This window comes from Ambystoma mexicanum, chromosome 4q (genome assembly GCF_040938575.1).
Source record: "Ambystoma mexicanum isolate Mex_15411 chromosome 4q, UKY_AmexF1_1, whole genome shotgun sequence".
Taxonomy (NCBI): Eukaryota; Metazoa; Chordata; class Amphibia; order Caudata; family Ambystomatidae; genus Ambystoma; species Ambystoma mexicanum.
In genome coordinates, this window is record NC_090928.1 from 504592039 (window position 1) to 504613501 (window position 21463).

The following is a 21463-nucleotide window of genomic DNA, read 5'->3' on the forward strand; positions in this document are numbered from 1 at the left end:
TGAGACAGTGTAGTTAGGTACTGGGTGAAGGATAGTGAGGTGGAGTAATGGAGTTCCCACAATGGGATTGGGATGAGTAAGAGTGAGGCAGCGTTAATGGGGTATTGGAACAAGGAAGAATGAGTCAGGGTTTATTGGGGAATGGGATTAGCATAAGTAAGTCAGGGTAATTCAGAACTGGGTCTAGGAAGAGTGAGATGGGGTAATGGAGCAGGGCAAATGGGTAACTTGTGCAAGGAAGAATGAGTCAGTGTAATGGAAAGCTAAGGGGTTAGTGTGATGAGGAATAGTGAGGCAGGTGCAATGAGGGACTTGTAAGAGGAAAAACGAGGCATGGGTAATGTAATAAATGAGAAGAGTGAGATGGTGTAACTGGAGCCTAGAACAAGTAAGCATGAGTCAGGTAATATGGGACGGAGATGGGGAAAAGTCAGGTGAGGGAAATGTGGGACATGGACAAGGAAGACAGCGTAGTGAGGGACTAGGATGATGACGAGTTAGGGGTAGATGAGGTGTGGGGTGAGGAAGAGTGTATCAGCACTAATGGGGATGGGGATATGGAAGGGTTAGTTGTGGATAATGGGGGACTGGGATGTGGAAGAGTGAGTTGGGCATAATTGGGTCCTGGCACAAGGGTGAGTGAGTTGAAGGTAATTTGGTATTGGGACTAGGTAGAACGAGGGATAAGTAATGGGTACTGGGTCAATAGATTGAGGTAGGGTAAATTAATAAGTGGTGTACTGGAACAAGAAAGAGTGTGGCAGGGATAATTGGGTACTTGGGTGAGGTAGAGTGAGTCAGGGGTATTGGGTGGGGGCTGGGAATATAAAGCCTGAGACATGGATAATGGGTGACTATGATGAAGAAGAATGAGTTGGGGGAATGGGGCACAGAGATGATGTATAGTGAGGTGGTGTAATGATGTATGTGGATGCAGAAGAGTAAAACAGGGCAATGGAGAACTGGGAAGTGGAAGAGTGAGAGGTGGGTAATGGGGACTGGGACGAGTAAGACTGAGGCAGGGGAAATGTGGGACAGGCATGAGGAAGGGTGTGTTGGGGCTAAAGGGGAACTAGAATGAGGATGAGTGAGGCAGAGTGATGTGGGACTAGGATGGAGAATGTTGAGGCTGTGTTAATGGGGGATTGGAACGAAGAAGGTTGAGGTGTGGAAGTGAGGTACTGGGTGAAGGAGAGTGAGGATAATGGGTAGTGGGATGAGAAAGAGTGATGTGGGGGGCAATGTTGGACTGGGGTCAGGGAGGGTGAGGTGATAGTAATGAAGAACAGGGTTGAGGACATGTGAGGCAGGTACCAGGCAAAATAGGTTACCAGGACAAAATGGTATTTTGTTACAGGAAGAGGAAGGGACAAATGGAGTGCAAAGGGGAACTGGGATGAGGAAGAGTAAGGTGGTTAATAGTGTACTGGGAAGGGAAGAGTGAGGTATGGAATTGGTGGATGGGTCCTGTAAACAAGAGGTGTGGGGAATGGCGAACTGAGATGAGTGAATTGGGTAATGGGAGACTGGGATGAGGATGAGGGAGGCAGTGTAGCTGATGACTAATATGAGAAAGAATCAATGCTGTTAATGTGTTAATGCGGAACTGGGACAAGGGAGAGCGAGGCAGAGATAATGGGGGACTTGTACAAGGAAGATGCTGGAGAGGGCTATGGGGAAGTGCCAATGGCACTTCTTTGCAATGCGCATCACTGTGCAGGTCTCACTTCAAAGAGCACCATTTTGTATCTATCATAGCTATACATAAAATTGTATCTACCATACCAATTGATACCATTTTGTAAAGAAAATACCTGCACAGAACTTCAAAGGTAAGCTTAAACTAAGATGTCATGGGGTTTAGTAGGTTTAGTAGTTCATATAAAAATTCAATGATTGTGTGGCCTTTTGATGGGAAAGGACTTTCTTAATGAGACACAGCCTCAGATGTACATTGAACGCGTCAGCAGAACACGTTATTAAAATTGTGTGTCTCAATATATGTTTGGCTGTTAGGGAAACAGTGGTCGAAATTCTGTTAGTGCCAGTTTTCCTGCACCGCTGAATTAAAAATGTTGGTGGATTTACTGTTGGCGGAATTACCCCATGATAAATCCAACTATTTCCAGAGGAAAAGCAGCAGGTTCACCTACATCCAGTTGTTGCAGATAAATCCTCCACTTTACCTCCAGAAATTGGCAAATTCATCATATGGTAATTCCACTGGTGGTAAATCCACAAAAAATCGGCACAGAGTCCTATGTACTCCAAAAATGGGCACTTAAATTTGTAATCCCCTGATACCACCACGTGAGCAAGTGATATTAACGTTATTTGAGTTTGGCAGTATTTCAGCAGATTTACCAACTGAATACTGCCAAACTTATAATTAGGTCCTGTATCTTAAGCTGTTTTTTTAAATACACAGTTGCTTGCCACTTCTCTCTCAGCCCACTACTTAATTTTAATTTAAAACATAATATACGTTGTCTAAAATATTTCCTTTTTCCAGAAAGCTTTTGGTTTTCTAAAGCAAATTCTCATGGAAAATCCTAGATGGCACTGTAGTTTTGTTTTTCAAAAATCCATGCCTGAGTTTCAAGAAATGCATCATGGAATACATATGAAAGGTTTTGGTACCAGATTGCCCAAATCACAACTCACAACCACATTTTTTTTAACTAAGGGAAGTATTTTGACCATAACAACAATAGGCACCTATGCACTGTGTTTCGCCAAATGTGTTTCAAATTTGAAGCACCTTTGTCCAGAAGTATAGGCTGTTTGCCTGTTTGAAGGCATGCACTTACTCGCTCACACCACAAAAAATACAGCCCGCTAGGGAGATGGGCACAAGACACTTACAAAAATAACAAGTATTTATTTCTACAAAAATAGGAATGCATCAACAAAGAACTCTGCTGCCACAGAACGTTCTGAGGTCCGTTGGCATGTGTGGTACATTATAAGCACAAACAAAGCCAATAATGATGTCATCGAATTTAGTACAATTCTAAAATATAGATTGGCGGAGGCCTATAGATGGAGGGCCTGCTCCATATGGGATGTCAACCCATTGGTCCCTCTTCATCTGTCCACCTTTGTTGACGTGGGTGCTGTTAGGCTCGTCATCCACGGTGAGCTGACCTAACAATTGATTAGCTACTCTAACATACAATGTTGTTTAGGGGGGTGGGAAGATCCTTTCTCCTTCCCAACATTCCCCCCTAAATTAAAAAAACTCCTGTGCAATGTAATTGGCAACCATGTTCCAATATACGTTCTATTCCCTCCTCTTCACCCTATCTAACCTTTCAGCTTCCAGGTATGACCCTTCCTTTGGAACCCATGCTCTGCAAACATCTCGTAAACTTGCTGCAGATTGGGCCTATTCCTGTGGGATACATTTCATGTAAATACAGTCCACATCCCCTGCTAAATCTACCCATTATTCTGTGTAATTTATTGGGGTCAGGTGGGGGTCTGGTAACTGTATCACAGTGGTGTAAAGTGCGGTACATTTCTACCATGTGGAGCTTGTTGGGGTTATCTGCCTGGGTACCGTTTTCTGTGGTACCGCAAGGTGCTTTGGTTATCCCCCAATTGAGACCATCATCATTGCACTACTGGGCACTGCTTTGGCAAAACATCAGAGTCCCATTTGGCACGTGCAAGAACTGACCAAAATAAAGATTATGATGGGTACCAGCATTTTCACAATCACCCCCAGCCGGAATGGAGCCCAAGAAAATGTCAGATCGAACCAGTCTTCATCTTGTATTCCCACTTCTTTCTTCATGTGCACTCTATTTTTGCCCATGCCTCCCTTGCATATTGAGGACATATCAGTTTTGCATTGCCATCGGCCTCAGGGTGAGGAGTTCCACCTTTATGACATTGAATCCCTGCTTAGTGTCATTAGCCAGCTGTGTTAGTTCCCAGCATACAATCTGCAGCCATTTAGCATTGGCCGCAGCTTGCACAGCAGGCAATAGCAGTGAGCCAAAGAAAGCTCCTGCTTTGGTGAAGAGGAGGTATTCATCTGGCATTTTCACGAGCAGGTTTGACACGTTCTTGGATAGACAGTTTGCTCTTTTGTTCCTATGCAATATTATGCCCTTTTCTTTCCCGGGAAAGGAGTGGAACTCTGGCACTGGCAACGGGTTTCTTGTTTCTTCTTTAGGGGTTGGGAAGGTGATAGGGGAAAAAGTCTCTGTTAGCGCCCCTTGCAAAAGTACTTCTGGGATTACAAGCAGGACTGAGTGTAGCTTGGCCAATGAACAATAGCCCCTCCATGATGGTGGGAGGTGCATGTATTCTTTTTGGCCACACACCCAGCAGTAATCCATCACTGCAGTCCCTTTCTTGAGATCAGTAATGAGCAAAGTTTCATTGCAATGTTCATTGGCCTCTACAGATACTGTTCCGGCACTGTAAAAGCAAAGTTCATATGATTTTATTTCTGTGCACCTTCACTGGTTTCTCCATTGCCTCAATCCATGTTCAGTCCAGAATGGTGCACATACTACCTCCACCTGGGCCAAAACCCCTTCTTCGTATCCCATCAGACCCTCTGCCATCCAGCATACTGTTGGTTCTTGCCATTTCTTTATTTTCGTATTCTAGTCCTTGTATCACCAGGTAGGGTCTCTTCATGCATTTGCCACCTTTTGGATTTTTTTTGCATTGCAGGTGATCCGGATCAACAAGTTTGAACCTTGCATTTTGTGCCTGGAAATTGTTCCTGAGCCTACATAGCACAAGATGTACTATTAATTGAGCCTCTAGAATTGGTACTTCCTGTCGCACTAGGACTTGGGTGTCCCTAACGCATGCAGTTATCAACGAACAAACATAACAACTGCCATTCACTTTATTTCTCCCAATGAGCCCATGTCTGTATACCAACTGTTAGACATTTCTGGGTAATGAGCATCTTCTATGGTATCAGGAACAAGCCTTTGATAAGCATCACACTTTGCTCTTCATGCTTGTCTCTTTGTGCATTTGGGGGAACCTATATTTCCATTAACATTTGTAAAATTTGTTTTATGAAAAGCAGTGTGGAGTTGAAACAATAGGGACCTAGCAACATATTCTAACAATCCAGTATGATGGTGTGGGTTTATATTGTGTTCAGAATTGTTGACCTGTTGATGCAGAAGTTTGGGCCTTGTGGTCAATACATGTTTAGGTCCATCTGAGCGATGTCTAGTTTTGTTTAAGTGGACATTAGACCTATTGTTTATAGTGAAATTAACCTGTCCTTCTCTACCACAACCCGCCTCTGGTATGTATCCCTTTAATATAAAAGATGCCCCTAAATAGATCCCTAAAAAAGAAATTGAAAGAGCAAATACGCCCATTATAAACAACAATTAGTTATTTGAGAGCGCTGGTCCATCTTCTTCACAATTTGAAATGAAAAGCTAATGTACACAAAGAGAGAGGGAGAAAGAGAGAGAGAGAAAGCGAAAGAGAGAGAGAAGGAGAGACAGAGTGAGAGAAAGGGAGAGAGAGAGAGAGTGCAAGATAGCACCCCCTTTGAAAACATGATGGGCCTCATTACGACCCTTGCGGTCCTGTAATGAAGGGTGCCGGTACGGGACCGGTACCCTTCATTACGGGAGCGCTGATTACAACGTCCTTTCCGGGTCCCGCAAGGGGAAGAGGGAGGTAATAACGGGCCATTTGTAATGTGCCTGTTATTACCTCCCTCCCCATTGAGCCCTATGGGGGCTCAGATGGGAATGGGGAATGGTTCCTTCAAGGAGGAATTACCGGGTCCTCCAATGTTGGAATGACCCGGTTATTCCTCATTGAAGGAACCCGGTAATGGAGCCCGGTTTGGAGGCAGCCAGATACCTGGCTGACGGGCCTGGCTGGGCAACGAGATACCTGGACCCACTGCACCTCTCACCCATATCTGTATAGTGGAAATGCAACTCGCAGAATGTTTCAATGGGCTTGGGCAGGGTGCCTCTCAGTGTGCACAAAATGCTGCCTGTGCAGAAACCTTGACACGTGGTGCATCTAATAATCATACCTGTTAAGTGTTCCTGGATGTTTCGAATGAACCAGTCCTCTTGAAAATCAGCAGCAATGTTATGTTTGGAGCTGTGGGAGAGGTGATGGAGCTGATCGAATGCTATTGTCAACAGTTTGTGCAGCATTGCCGCTTTTCGTGTACAGTCCTGCCTCCATAGAGAATCAGTGGGGGATTGTCTGCACCCCCTTTGATCCATAATTTTTTCCCTCTTCTGGGGCCCTTCCTTGGAATTCAATAATTTGTGCTGTGATTCGGGCACTGCACAAAACAGGTCGCTGGTCAGGGGTGGGGGTCATGATGACATGCTCTGCCACAGTTGGTACTGGGAGACATGCTGCTATTTGGGCCGCGACATATGCAGCAGTGCTCCCGAGTGACACTTTGTCTGTGTTGTTTGTATGGGTGGTGCACTTAATGACCGCCACTACAGAAAGCTGTGAGAATTTGAAAATGTGCTTGTCTAATAATACTGCATGCTGTACTGGGAATACACCCACCCTCCTAAAGCCCATCCTTTTCCATTATGGGAGACCGGCATGCACTGTTGTAATGAGGTATGCAGAGTCTGAATAAATGGTCATATGGCATCCCTGTGATTATTGCAGTGCTTCAAGGAGTGCAATAAGTTTGCACTGTATAATGAATTGGTAATCTTATAAAAAATTAATGTCTCATATTCACTGTCAACCAAGCGCACTACTCCTGCATCTGTATGCCTGAGGCCTTTGTCCTGATCAATTGTTGCTGATCTGTCAAAGAAGAGGACCCCCCCCCCCCCTTTGAGTGGTCTGTCCATTGCTTTGGGAATGTCATCCTCCTCCCCCTCATATGTTACACAGTCGTGTCTGGCCAAATTCTCATCAGTGCACATTTCTGTAATGAATATCACAGGGTTCACTGTTTGTACATTGTATAATGTGTATGTTTGGGCTGGACAGAATGATCTTGTATGGTATAGTCAGGGTAGATTTTGACCTTTCTAGAATGGCAAAGACTGCATGTTCCACATAGAGCGTGATTCAACAGCTCATTACAATTGGGGAACTTTCTTTTGCTAGCAAATGCTGTAGCTGCTAGAGCCTGTTTACTAGCAAACTGCCCTTGCATTACTGAGTCTAACGTGCCACTGTAATAGGCCAGTGGCTTGTGGCCCATTGTGATTTTGTAGAGAAGGAGACAAATACCCCTACCTCAAGCATCTCGCCCATATTGCCTATATGTTGGGCACCAGAGTATGAAACACGTGCAGTACCAGTGAAAATACCAATACCAAGGAGAATCCTGGAGGCAAGGTACCCATTGAGAAAGCCATAACTGCATACAAGACAGTATGATGGCCATTTGATTGAAATTCCACAAGAAGCATGAAAAGAGAGCAAAAGAGCAGATTGGTGGCCTCACGCAAAGCAATACTGACACACCTAGAAGAGATGTAGTGACAAGAGAATGTAGATATTCTATAAAGCAACAAGGAAGTAGCAAAGATAAGTGACATCTCAGGCTCAAGATGAAGAGGCTTATGCTACAGAAACAATGAAGATATCAAATTATTTTACATGTGTGCAAATGCAAAGAAATGCAAACAGACAAAGTATTCTTGAGGCTAGCAATGTAGGGAATAGACTGCGGCAAGCGCCAGCGTATCTATATATAGGAGTAAGTAAAGTGTGGATGATTCCACTACGTGTTATAATAGAGCTGGATCAGGAAAGGAAGGCCTTTTTTCCAGTGTGTCGCAGTTGAAAAGCAATTGAATTACAGAAGTAAATCTCAGAACGGCAAGGCTGGACCAGCCCCAAGAAGCCAAGGCCATGTGTGGCTGGGATGATCAGACAGTAGTTACAATCGTGTGAAAGAACAAAACTCCTGTTCAGAGGATGTGCACGAAAACAAGGAAGACGTCAGAAGGTTCATAAAATAATAGTATTTTAAATGCACCAGAGTTCAAATGTGTGGTCTTCAGTCATGTGGAGGAATGGAACCGGACAAACATGATAAACCACACCTATGCAAGGAGACAGACCGTGCCTCCACTCCCTTGTATTTTCCAGAGCAAGGAACATTTCCAAGGCCAAGTTCAAAGGCTTAATTGACGTGCAGACCACTGAGGTGATGATAGATGTTATGCTAATTGGTGGGAAGCTATGGTTATGATCAGCCCACCAGCACCTCGAAGTCCAGCCTGCGTGCTGCTAACATAGGTGGAAAAGTACTGACGGATGTAAGAGTGCCAACCAATTATAGGGGGCCACATAGTTAAGGGCCCTATAGTTTGTATAACCAATGGGACATAGTGTATTTAGTGATGTTCACAGTGACCTGGTGGAGGGGAGGGTTTAGTTGACCTACCCAACGTTAAAGAGCCTATCACTTTCTTAGATAAGTATGGAAAATATACTTCGATGTTCTTTTAGACTCAATCACATTTGCCACTAGGTTTTTGTAGTTCGACACATAGGATGATGTCAGCAAACACGTATGTTGACGTCAGAAATTAGTTTTTGCTATAAAAGTAATGTTTTTTATGAACTTCCTTGAGATCGTGCTGTGAGACGTCTGTTGATGTCGGTTGTACTCCCTGTTTTAGATAATTGACATTAAACCAGTCAACTTTGCCAACTTGCTGAGTCATTTTGATTACTGATGTTTCAGTATCTTCTGCATCCCCATTCATCTCAAAGTATTGCTACCGCGTCTTAAAGGGCTGGGTCGGCTGTCCTGGTCCACTTTTCTGTGTCAGCACGGCAATCATGAGCTGGTCGTTAGAGTGTGAGAACAAGAAAAGTTCCTGTGTATAGTCTGGGGTTGCAAACACGGGTGCCGCTGGGATCAGCTTTTTAAGTTCATCAACATTTTGTAACAGCTTTTCAATCCATGAAATGTTGTTGTCAATCTTATGTGCCTCCTTGAGGCCCTGTAGAAGCAGCCTTATGTATGCTGAATAGTCAAGGATCCAGGCCCTGCAGTAATTGAAAAACCCTAAGAACTGCATTTCTTTTACTGTCGTGGGCTGGAGCTTGCACAGAGGCAGCACGCTCAGGTATTATTCTTTTGCCATGTGCTGATATTAACTGCCCCAGCTATAAAATCTCTTGTAGACAGTATTGCGATTTTGCCTTGTCAACTTTGTAACCCTTGCAAGCTAGAAGCTACAAGAGTGTGATCGAGCCTTTCCTGCATTGCTGCTCAGTGTCGCTGCAAACCAGCAGAGTGTCCACGCACTGGATGATCATACTGGACACTTGAATGTTGCCTAGATCTATGTGAAGTATTCTGTTAAAAATACTGGGCTCTCACAGTACCCCTGAGGTAATTTTGTATGTTTAAACCTCATCCCCCCATGAATAAAGGTTGTGAGTCTGGGTGTAATGGTATGGAAAATAATGGATTCTTGATATCAACAACCGAAAAATGTGTCGCCTGCTACACAAGATCATGGCATGGTTGGAAACAATGGAAAATTATTGCTAAACAACAACTTTTAGGGGCAGAAATCCTGAATCATTCTACAATTGCCCCATTCCCTTTTTCACAGGGTAGATAGCCGTGTTTCATGGGTTTCAGAAGGTACAATTATCCCTTAGTTGAGTAGTGCACTGATGTTGTCCTTAATTCCCTCCTCTCTTCCTCCCTAGAAAGTTGGTATTGTTTCACTAAGGGTAGAATTGTTCCTGGCTTCAGTGTCTTGTGTACTGGGGTCGCTCCCTGTAGGAGCCCTATGTCATGGGGTTTGTCATCTATAGCCTCTCAGACACTTGCTCCAAATCTGCCTCAACAAAATGGGGTGGGTCCATAAGGGCCATCATGGGACATCAAACTTTTCTGTACTGTAGCATTATTTCACAGCGCATACATATTGCTAGCACAATCTCTCCCTTATCTGGCCTGTCTTTGAACAATTCTGCATCAGTCACCTCCTTCAGGGGTACAGTGGGGTCAATGCAAAGTACTAGGGGTAATATTGTACCTGCTGATAGTTCAGGGAACACAACAGGGTGAACAATGATTCCATACACAAACATGTGTGGATCTATGGCAATACCATAAACCATCACCTCTCCTTCTATTGCTTGAATAATCAACAGATCCCTGCCAGCAAGTTCAGTGGTGAACTTTCCGAATATAGTAGGGAGCCCGCACCACCTTTCCCCCTATTTTGATGTCAACCTCTTTAGTGCATGGAACCGTGGAGACAGCCACACAGAAGCCCTGCATGTCAAGATTGTGGCCTGATAGCGGGAAGTCTCTCTCTCTGATGCATGATTTTGTGGCACCGTGTCCACCATAAAAGTAAATGGCCCTCATTACAACACCGGCGCTAAACCATGGCGCTGTTAGCACCATGGTTGGTGCCGGTGTTGTAATGGGTCCGCCATGGTTCAATGGGGAATTACCACCCCATTACAAGGTTGGCGGGGTGGTAATTCCCCATTGAACCATGGCCCTTCCCCATTCCCATTTTCGCCCCATAGGGCTCTATGGGAATGGGGAAGGCGCTAAGTACGGTACTGCAAATTGCGGTACCGTACTTAGCATCAAGGTCCCTTTGCGGGTCCCTACTTTAACGGCTAGTGTAGACCAGCCGTTAAGGTCGGGTCCCGCAAAGGGACCTCGTAGTAAGGCGCTAAGTGTTTAACGGCGCCGCTGCCTTTTATGGCGCCGTTAAACACTTAGCGCCAGGGTCATAATGAGGCCCAATGTGTGCTTCCTATCTCTGCGCACAACAAAGGTTCCTCATCTGGGTGAACTGCATAGATAGGACTCGGGGGGGGCAAGTGCTCTCTGTGGGCTGTCCTAATCTCGGTAGTTGTTTAACCACAGGAATGTGAAGGGGTTGTTTCCTATCACGCTCACTCCTTGGTATGGCCCTATGGTGCAATTGGGCACTTTGTTGTGTGTGTGCACAGGTTTCCATTTCTGTGCTGGAGAATCACTTGTAGTGGATACTGTTGATGTGGGTGCTGCTGCTGTGTGTACTTTTATTGTGGTTTCTGTTGCTGAGGGTGCACTCGACGAAGGGCAGTGTTGGGAGCTTTGTGTATGCTTGGTACATTTCAGAAGGTATGGAGGTCATCCTGGGTGTCAGCATCTGTTCTGCATTCTGTGGTGGAGAGTGATAATTATTGTACATGTTGTATCCCACCCCTGTCCTGCTTTTATATTCTCTCGAAGAAATGTCTGCATTTGCTGCAGTTCCAACAGTTTGAGGGGCCCATGTCCGCCCCACTTGGTTGCATACCTCCAAAACCCCAATTTCACCCTCAAAATCCACTGATCCCATTCTGATGGCCTCCTTGCTGCCACTCCTGGTTGGGGTACTGCTTTCCGCCTCTGCACTGCCCATGTCCTCCTTCTGGCCAAAAAGCACTATTCGCACATCAGCGGACCTCTGAGTGCTCCTTGTTCCTCCTGTCTGTGTGGGTGTGAATACCGTCCCTTCTAAAGCTATCTTTACTAGCTTCATCTGTACCAATGTTGCCTCATTTGCCTGCAACTGGTGTGTAATTTCCCTTTCTCATTCCCTTATTCATGTGCAGTGCTGTATCATTATATTCTGAATTGCTGCCCATCCTTTCTCTTCAATGCCCACAATTTTTCTAGTACCTTCTTCACCTTTTTTGGTAAGCCCCTTTTGATAATCCCTGATCGGTCCCATTGATCCCCCGTCTCTGCTCTCCACATCCCCTGAACCTTAATAATGTACTGCGTGGGGTCTTTCTCATCGCCCATAGTGGTTTGCATAATTAACTGTACGTCTGGGGTGTCAATGTATATGTACTGAAGCACGCCCCACACCTGTGCCTTTATGTTGTTGAACAGAGAACCATCCTGAGCATCGTCATCCAGCCTTACTCCGGGGTATCCAGCCTTAATCCACATGTCCCCAGCCTGCTCCCCACTATCGCCACTAATAAACTTTTCCTGTCACCTACAGAAAGGGGTACACCCACAGTCTGTTTTTCAAATGAGTATGTTCATTTCCCCACCCCTGTTGTTAACTGCGGGAACACTTTAATCAAATTGTTCTTGTCCATCTCTGCCCATGGTACATACTGTGCTCTTCCCACACCCTTGTGTATCAAAGGCATCTGAAATCCTACTTTGTTCCCTTCTTTCTTCCGGCACTTCCCTTTCTCCTTGCTACTGCCATTCGATGAAACCTCTGTTGTCTCTTATCCCATAAACTCTCCACTCGAGGTGTTATTTGTGGCACCTGTTACACTTCCTCCTCACCGTCGTCCTCAAAATCATCAACTGTACTCCACCCAATTTCTCCCTGATCTTCACCTAAGCATGTGTAGGACCTTACAGTTCCATACTGTGTGCTGTCTAACCTGAACAAAATGTCCACCGCTCTCCACTCATCTAGGCCACTCCCATTTGCCTCGCTCTGTGTCTGCAGTCGTTCTAGCTCTGCTCGCGCTAACTCTAAAGCCTTTTCTAACTCCCTCTGTCCTGCCCACTCTTGCGGTAGGTATATATGGGAGTGGCAAGACTGTTCCTTGAGTGAACACATAGGTTGGGTTACTCTACCTCGTTGCTGGGCATGCTACCAATGCGTATTCCCCTTTGTGTTCTGTCTGTGTCCAACCCACTTCTGCTTGCTTGCCCCATTTATGGGTGTTCGGTGACCTTCCTGTCATCCCCCCTCGTGTTTCTGTCATGATGCCCGCTCCCGGGGAGCCGGTTCAAGCCCTGCGTCCCCGAAAGCGGACATCCAGTCCCCAAGGAAGGACCCAGCAACCCCATATAGGGGCCCTTTGGACAGTGTCCTGGCGCCTATGGCGCCAGGCTCATAAAAGACATCAGTCCTGGCGCCATAGGCGCCAGGCTCATTATGGGAGTGCTTGGGTGGACTTACCTGATGCAGACCATGCTGCAGGATCCCGGCCTCCTTGAGGCCTGAAAGGAACTACTTTACCTGTGGGACTAATTTACCATCCGGGCGTGGTCGGGGAAGGATACATACCTGATTGGAGGAAGGATACATACCTGGAACTTCTTCCAAGGCTATTTAAACCCCACCCGAACAGCCACACGTGCTTTGCGTTGTTCTGCATCTAGCAGCTGGACGCTCACCGTGTCTGCTCCTGCATCCTGACTTCTGCCACGCCTGCCAGCATCCTGGATCACCTGCAAAGGAAGAGAAGAAGAGAACAGAAGAAGGAAAGGTCCTTACCTGCTAAATCCGCATCCCGGAGACATCTCGCCGACAATCCTGAAAAGGAAGATTTTAATTTAAAAGCTCATCGCGTCGATCGCTGCAGCGCCGCATTCCACTCACCTTTACAGGGCGCCTCCATGTTCAGCAGCGATCATCCGGATTCGCAGTCACGCCCCAGCGCCTAGGGAGAAAAAGACCAGAACAAAAGGTGAGAGAGAGAAGGGAATAAGGAAAGCTAAATCTCCATGTTAAGACTTACCTGTTGATTCATTCCCTCTTCATTTCGGGTCCGCGCCGCATCCTGGCATTTCCGGACCCCGGCCCCTAAGGGGAAAAAGAGACATCAGCGTTAATGAGCGAATGAAAAGACATTACCAAAAAACGCTCATTAAAGACTTACCTGATTTCTACAAGGATTTCACCTCTCATCTCGGGTCGGTGCCTGTTCCCCGGCATTCTGTACCCCGGCCCCTATGGGGAAAAAGACACTAGCATTAGTACATTAATGCATGGACACAAGGGGAACCTCTTATCAAAAAACTTACCTGGAAGCCAAGCAAGTTTGGTTCTCACCAATCCGAAAATCCAGTGAAGTAACTGGATATCAAGGCGCCCCTGTATCAGAAGCAGGATGGAGAGCTCGTCCTTCCAGACCCTAAGGTGAGACGCTACGAGAAATCACAGAAGGGTTTCGAGGAGGCTGAGAGGGGAAAGTGGGAGGCCGATTGCATTACCCCGCAGACAGTTAATCCCCTATTTTCGCCTACAGAAGGATACTTCAGCGAGCCAGGCAAGCCAGATTTGGGGGCCCGGTCCAGTCCGTCTTCCGAACCCTGCGCATCCTTAGAAGAGGTCACAGCAGCGCGAACCAGGCCAGCGCCTCCGTGGGAGTCAGGTGAGCGTAACAGTTTCTGTCACCCACTGTTTGTGATACTTCTCAATTTTATCTCGGTACAAGGGAAAGGCCTTGTAATGTATTCTAAAGGTGTCTCCCCACCCATTGCAGGAGTGAATGAGTGGGAAGGCGTCCCAACGCTTCTAATCGCGTGCTGCACACGCTGCAGAAATCACAATCAAAAAGTCAATGTATTGTTCCTGCCTCCCCATCATCCCACTTTCCTTGCCTCCCCCTCATACACACCCAACCTCACACTCCACCCATCCAAAACACACTGCTATATACACAATGTCCCTCCTTGGGATTCCACCCTACACAAAAAACATGAAAACAATAAGCTAAAATATCAAGCTAAAATGACAACCACCACTATTCCTGAGCCTACTAATTATGTGGGGCTCCGATTTATTTATTTTTTCTCCGGGAAACACTAAAGTGGTACCACCATCTCTCCTCACTCAGGGAGTTTCCAGACACTCCTGTTTACTTTTCTGTAATATAGTCCTTAGAAATTAAATAATAAAAAGCAAAGAATCACACCCACACTACACAACCAACCTCTATCTCCACCTGCTCATGACCCACACTCTTTCCCATATACCGTTCCCTTTAGTTGTTATCCCTTGCAAGGGTATACTCACATAAGCGTGTTGACCTGAACTTCTCAGTCACAGGGTTCCAACACTGGTCTGCACTCTCTCTGGAGTCATGCCCGCTTCAAAGAGCAGACAGGAATTCTGCAAAGACAGCTCTTGCAAACCTCTGGGATTTTACACGTTTTTAGACTGGTCGCTGCAGGTGGGTGCGGCCCCTTGGGAGAAGTAGCCTGGAAACCTCTGTCAGTGCAGGGTTCTCTGGGATCACATCAGGGTCAGCAAATGAAGGCATGCCCCTGCGTGCTCACGCCAGAAAAATACTGCCCGCTAGGGAAAAAGGCCCAAGAGACTCTTGCAAGAATAAGTATTTATGTCTACAAAAATAGGAATGCATCAGCAAAGAACTCTGCTGCCACTGAACGTTCTGAGGTGCATTGGCATATACAGCACATTATAAGCAAAAACAGCATCACTACTGATGTCATTGTATATAGTACAATTCTACAATACGGATTGGAAGAGGCCTATAGATGTAAGGCCTGCTCGATATGGGATGCCAAGCCATTGGTCAATCTTCATCTGTCCATCTTTGTTCACGCGGGTGCTGATGGGCTCGTCATCCGCGGTGAGCTGACCTAACAATTAATTAGCTACTCTATCACACAATGTTATTCTTAAGATTGCAACAATGCACCTGGCAGAAAGAGGGATGGGCTTGGGGGAGAACCAAGGTCACCCTAACTCACACACACTTCACTCGTTCGCAGACAGATCAGCAACTCCCAAGGTCCTCCACCTTAGTTTTGCACTATAATTCTGATGTCACCCTGCACCTTGCTGCTCAATTCATGTGACCCATTCCTGAAGGTGCGATAACCTTGCCTTCTGATCTTAGTGATTGATCGAGGGGTGTAACCGTTTTATGGTCGGGGGTCTCGGTATGGATTGTGCTGTGGCAGGCAGTGGTCATGGGATGAAAACATGGCAAAGCTGTATTTGTCATGTGGGGATTGTCGGGGGCAGGAGGGACTTGCTATCTGCTTTGTGGCATGGTACTGCCAATAGGCGCTCTGCTCCCTTCTCATGGCCTTGCAGGGTGCAGTCTTCCCAGAGCACGAGGGCCTGTTACTATCTGAACAATGGGGTAGGTTGTGAATCTCTGAGACCTGTCCAGGGTGGGGGTGATGTTCACGCTCATGCAAGGGCCTAATATACACCAAAAACTGTTTGTCGCGCTTGTCCCAACTTCTAAGATGGCTGCCGATTGCCAAGATGGCGTTTATACCCGCATCTACCATATAGCTTGTAATGCATACACAAGGTGATCGCATGCCCCCCTTTGTGTGCACCCGCCTCCCTCCTGCTCCCGGGATGTGCAATCTTAGCATCTAGTTCTTGTTCGGTATTGGGTAAGGGGGTGAGAAGCCCCTCTCTCCTTCCCAAAAGGTTCAATAAATGAACATTTTTCCCATGGGAAAACCAATGCAAAAAGTAAAAAACAGCAAATTTTCAATTGTATTTATAACGCTCTTAATAATTAAAATGTTTCTAAGCGCAGACCTGGGATTTGAACCAGTGTTGCTCTGCATCGTCTGTGGGTTGCCACTGAGGTATACTACCTGTGTCAATGCCTTATTACTTTAAAACCGCTGCACAAATTTAAACTAAGCATAGTTATTTTTGCAAGTTATAGAAGACCGAGACCTACCATGAGAGGTATCTGCCTTCATAGAACCCTGAACTAGACACATATACGGAAATGAGCGGTGCCTCAAGATTGCGTTGGATGGGTCATGCCTCCACGCGGTTGGGCACATCTGATGGTTCGTCCTGGTACTACAAAAATTAAAAAAAATATGAAAGTCCGAATTTCTGTTTTATGGTGGGACCTCATATTTGCTGTGGCCAGCTGAGATTTCCACCAACGGTCTAAGGATCATTGGCATTCCTTGTGCTGCTCCTGAAATAAATGTAATGCAAAACAAATCTAGCACTTTAGGCTGTGCGTCTGTTTAATGTCGCTGCATTTTCCCATGCAGCTGAAAGTGCTCCATGAGGTTGGATGCCTTGCCTGGTGTGTCCCAGTTCTCTGCATCTTGAAAAGATGAGAAAGCTCCCATTTTTTGGAGAACTAGTTCAAACTAGGAAAGGGCATCCGAACTCATGGAGCCCCTGCTCGGCCATTTTAGGTGTAAGGCCTATACTAATGGTCCACAGATCAGTTGCCGGATATGCAGATCCAGCACCGTAAATGTGTAATCCTTTTTTGTGTATCAAGCCCATGTTCCTTCCACCCCTGTGGTGCATATGCTTACCCATCCTGGGGTCATGACATGCCTCAGAGGTCTGTGTTATACCGTTTTCTTGCCTTTACCCTCTGCATTTTACCACACCAGATACTCGGGTCATGCATAGGATCCAGGGACCAAGATGGCCTTTTTTCATAAAATGTAATGGGAACTTGAGCTATTCGAAAGGGCCACATTTTGTGACAAGGGGATCCGTGAATATTTTTTTTATATCCACGGATGCTCACTCAACCAAACAAATTGAATTTTATTTCATCAATTAAATCAATTCACAGTTTATTAATTTTAAAGCACGGATCCGCTAATGTCACGACCTATGTCTGCGTAAGATAAATATTTCTATATTTTTGGATTAAAAAAAAAAAAAACAACGAACGCATTCAGACCAGAATTGAGACAGCAGGCTTACCACTGGCTGCTCCTCATAAAGTTTCGGTGAAAATCAATCGTGCTTTTTTTTCGTGTGGATGAAAGCAAACATTCCCTACCACGAGAAAAAAAATCAACATTTGGGACACCCCACTTCTAAATGTGCCGCTCCCCCAGGACTGAACTTTAGGAACATTTAGTGGTGCGTGTCTATTCAGTTTCTTAAATTTCGAGCAGATGCATATCGCCAAAGTTATAAACATTTCAAAATGCCTTCTTCCTATGGAACTCGCCCCTTTGACAGATCGCTTGCATTGATCTGGAAACACCGTCCCTCTAAATGCCAAGCGCTGATGTTGCTGCTGAAATCATGTGCTCGGCAGAGGTCAGCCTAGGCAGTAGTTGCTCTCACATGTTAATCTACAGTCCCCCAGTGCAGCCCGAAGAACAGAAACTGCGCCGCTGTTTCCAGAGTGCAGCTGAATTAGTTCGCTCCCTTTGATTAGCGAGGGAGATCACACACTGGCTGCAAAACGGTTGCTTCTGCGCCCACTTTAGTTTCATTTCGAGAATTATAATAAACCTAATAGCTTTACTTTAAATATCCTTTTTTTTGCAGCACACGCTATTTCCTTTTATTAAACGTAGTCTTGTTCTGGACTTTTATGTTTGTTTTCAGAATTGCTCCTTTCAGTGTTGCATTAGCTGGTTTCACTTTGTGCAGACATTATTAAATGTTTAGGGCCAAGCGTTCCTATAAATCGTCGTAATTGCTGCATGTTGAAATGTTAGCCACATTGAAATATTGTCCTCTCTTAAACAATTCAATATGGCTATATTTATTGTTTGTGCGCATTAATAGTAATGACAAGTATTTATGGTCGGATATTAGGCCGATACAGCGGAACCCAGGTTTTTTAATTCTCCACAATGTTTCAACCGTTGCCCAAATATTGTGTAATTGTTCTTTTTATTGTGATGGGTTAACCTATAAGGTTGGCCTGTCTACCACAATGTGCTGTTTCTTTGATGTGATGTTCTCAGTAGCATTTAATACTTTCGTTTGTTGGTGTAGTTGCAGACTTCTGCTTTAAGAACTCGAGTGCATAGGCTGTTTTTGTATTAAACAACATCCATGTATGAATCATCCAGAAACGGAGGCAACAGATAAGACAAAAATCACAATTCAACCCATCATGACAAGATGAAAACATCCCAAAAGTGTAGGTGGACACATAACAAAGACAACACAGTGGTGCGTGAAATTTAACAAAGGGATCAATTCCCCTCGCCATTCATTCATGTTCTCACAAATGACATGTGGTCAGTCGGCTGAGAACCCCAGGGCTCATTGCACTAACAAAGTCAGGCACAGAATGGTGGATAGCCTTGCCCATTTGTACGAACTATGCAACATGTGCTACCTCCATGCATTATGACAATCTAGATGGGAACTTGTGGGTATATAGTTACTTAGTAAGAGCATAATAATTTCGACCAGTGAACAGTTCCCATTAATATTGTTATAATATCCATTTGCATTGAATAATCATTTTGAACATGTTGGGCCTCATTACAACTTGGGCGGTAAGCGGGAAATGTGGCACTTACGGAATAACCCCCACTTTTTACTCTGCCCAATCAAGGGAACCTGAAAATTCATACTAATTCCATCAGCAGAATGAGCCCTGTCGGAATTACTGCAGGCAAATGTAGCACCAGAACCCAGTGGAATTAGCCCCAGCAGTAATTCCGCAGGCGGGATTAGCACATACACTAAAATGCCAATTACACGGTATTACCAGTAGGAATACTGGCGAATTACCACCAAATAGGTGGTAATTCTGCCAAAAAAACACAGTACAGTTACCTTCGTAGATGCATTTACAACTGGCGGCAGATTGCCAAAGGAGCAGCATTTTATTGCAGTTTATTTTCAATTTACAGTTGTCATATTATAAATATAAAGTCAATTATGTTTCTCCAAGTCTCGCTGACCACAACACTTGGATTAATTTTGAACTGTTCGTAGTCATTCCACTCTGACAGCTAAAGTCTTTGATGGCTAAACTTATATATATATATGCTTGATATTTGCAACAGCTTTATTGTCCAGGCGTCTTTTGTTCATATTACAGGGCCTGCGGTAGCAGCCCTGTAGTTATGGTAAAGTTGCTCAGCCCATAGGAAGAGCACTTTTTGGGCGGCTTCTAACTAGGCCCCTCTGGACGAATCCTCATGAAACTTTGCATTAACATTATATGGCCCTGTAATATTGATCCTGCGAAGTTTGGTGAGGTTTCGAGCAGGAGGGGCAAAGTTATAGGTAGGTCACATAATGTGTAGTTTTTTCCATAGACGCAAAGCAAAAACAAAATGTTCTCATGCCTACAGCCCTAACTGCTTTTGTAAATTTGGTGTAAATCCACCCAGTATTTTTTTTAAAACGACCAAATAGTAGGATAAAAAAAATGGTGATATCTGGGTTTGGTCCCCGGTTCCTTGTTCTGTCTGCGGACAGGCCTCTGATTGGTCCAGAGGGCGACGTGACATCTGTAGACATTGTATTTGCCTGCTGATTGGATGGCAAAAAGTGTGAGGTGCGTCAGTTTTCTGAAACGCCCACCATGATGGATCCGCAGAAAGCTACCGGTGTCCATGGACAGTACGCTGGGAAATAGTCTGGAAAACAGTTTGGGTTATTTGTTGGTGGAAAGAGGGACTGGGAAGGGTGGGGGAGTGGAAAAAAGTTTAGATGGCCTATTTTTGTAGGTGCAAAAAGGTCGGGCAGGTGTTGTAGCTGTCTGTGGACACTGCAGTAGTTCGCTGACAGTGCCGTGAACGGGCGGCTTGGAAAATACATTTGGCATTATTTGATGGCTGAAAGAGGGTTTAGAAATGGTAGGGACGTGTAATCAAGGGAATGGGGAGTTGTTTCAATAGGTAAAAAAAAAGATTTGGAAATGCTGCAGAGTCCGTGGTCAATTTCGGTGTCCACGAACAGCATTTTGATTGCAGGGGGTGTCAGGGTGAGTTTTATTACTTGATGGTTCTTACATAGTTAATTGTATGTTGGTTGTTGAGGCCATTGGCCAGATTCTGTGGGCATGGGTGCAGGCCATGGCCTCAAAAATGTGTCCACTGGCCAGAACCACCACAGTAGTAATATGTGTATCCTAATTATAGTTAATGTAGTGGGAGTACAACATGTTTGTATTATGGAGGAATGATGTAATTGAACTGTATTATGAAGCTGGAATATCTGGTTTATTTTCTGTGGAAGAAAAACAGTACCATTTGTTAAGCAGGACAGTTTAAAAGCAGTAGCTGTGTACAATTGTACATATACATTTTTTTAGACCCTTATGAACAGTACATTGTAAGTACTATGTTTGGTACAATATTAGTATATGACAAACTGCTGTTATTTTTAAATTAAATAATCATTGGAAAAAAACATACTGGATTAAAAAACAAACAATTACAGTTACGTGAGTCTAAGGGTGATTGTTTGAAGTATGTTGTGATTAATGGAATGCTTGTAGTAGGTAGATACCTGTTGACGTATTCTGCCTACATTAGAGATTATAAGATGTTTTGAGGTATAAAAATTGAGATGTTTGAAGTGTTTTGGAATGAAGGGTATTTTTCAAGTAGTTTGATACCTTTTGGCGTATCCTAACAAGATTGATTTTCAAAAGTACTATTGTAGTATTATGGATGTAGTTACATACCTGCTGCCGTATTCTAACTTTTAATTGTGCTAAAGGTTAGTGACTACAATTGGGTTGAAGGAATATTAAGTAGGTATTTGTTAAATTTGCTGGCAACCTATGTTTTGGAGTAACATAGGTATTGTTACATTCAAACCAACCACTTTCTTTAGACATATGCAGTGTCGTGCCCCGAAGAGGTTCTGGCACCAATGTGGTATACTATACCTACTGTTGTGAAGGTTTTCTTTCCAAGCGATACTTGCCCTTGAGTGTAGCCTGTAAGCTTACAGTTATTTTTGGTACCATCTGCATTGCACATTAGAAGATTAGTATGACATATTGGTTATGTGAGGTTATTTGT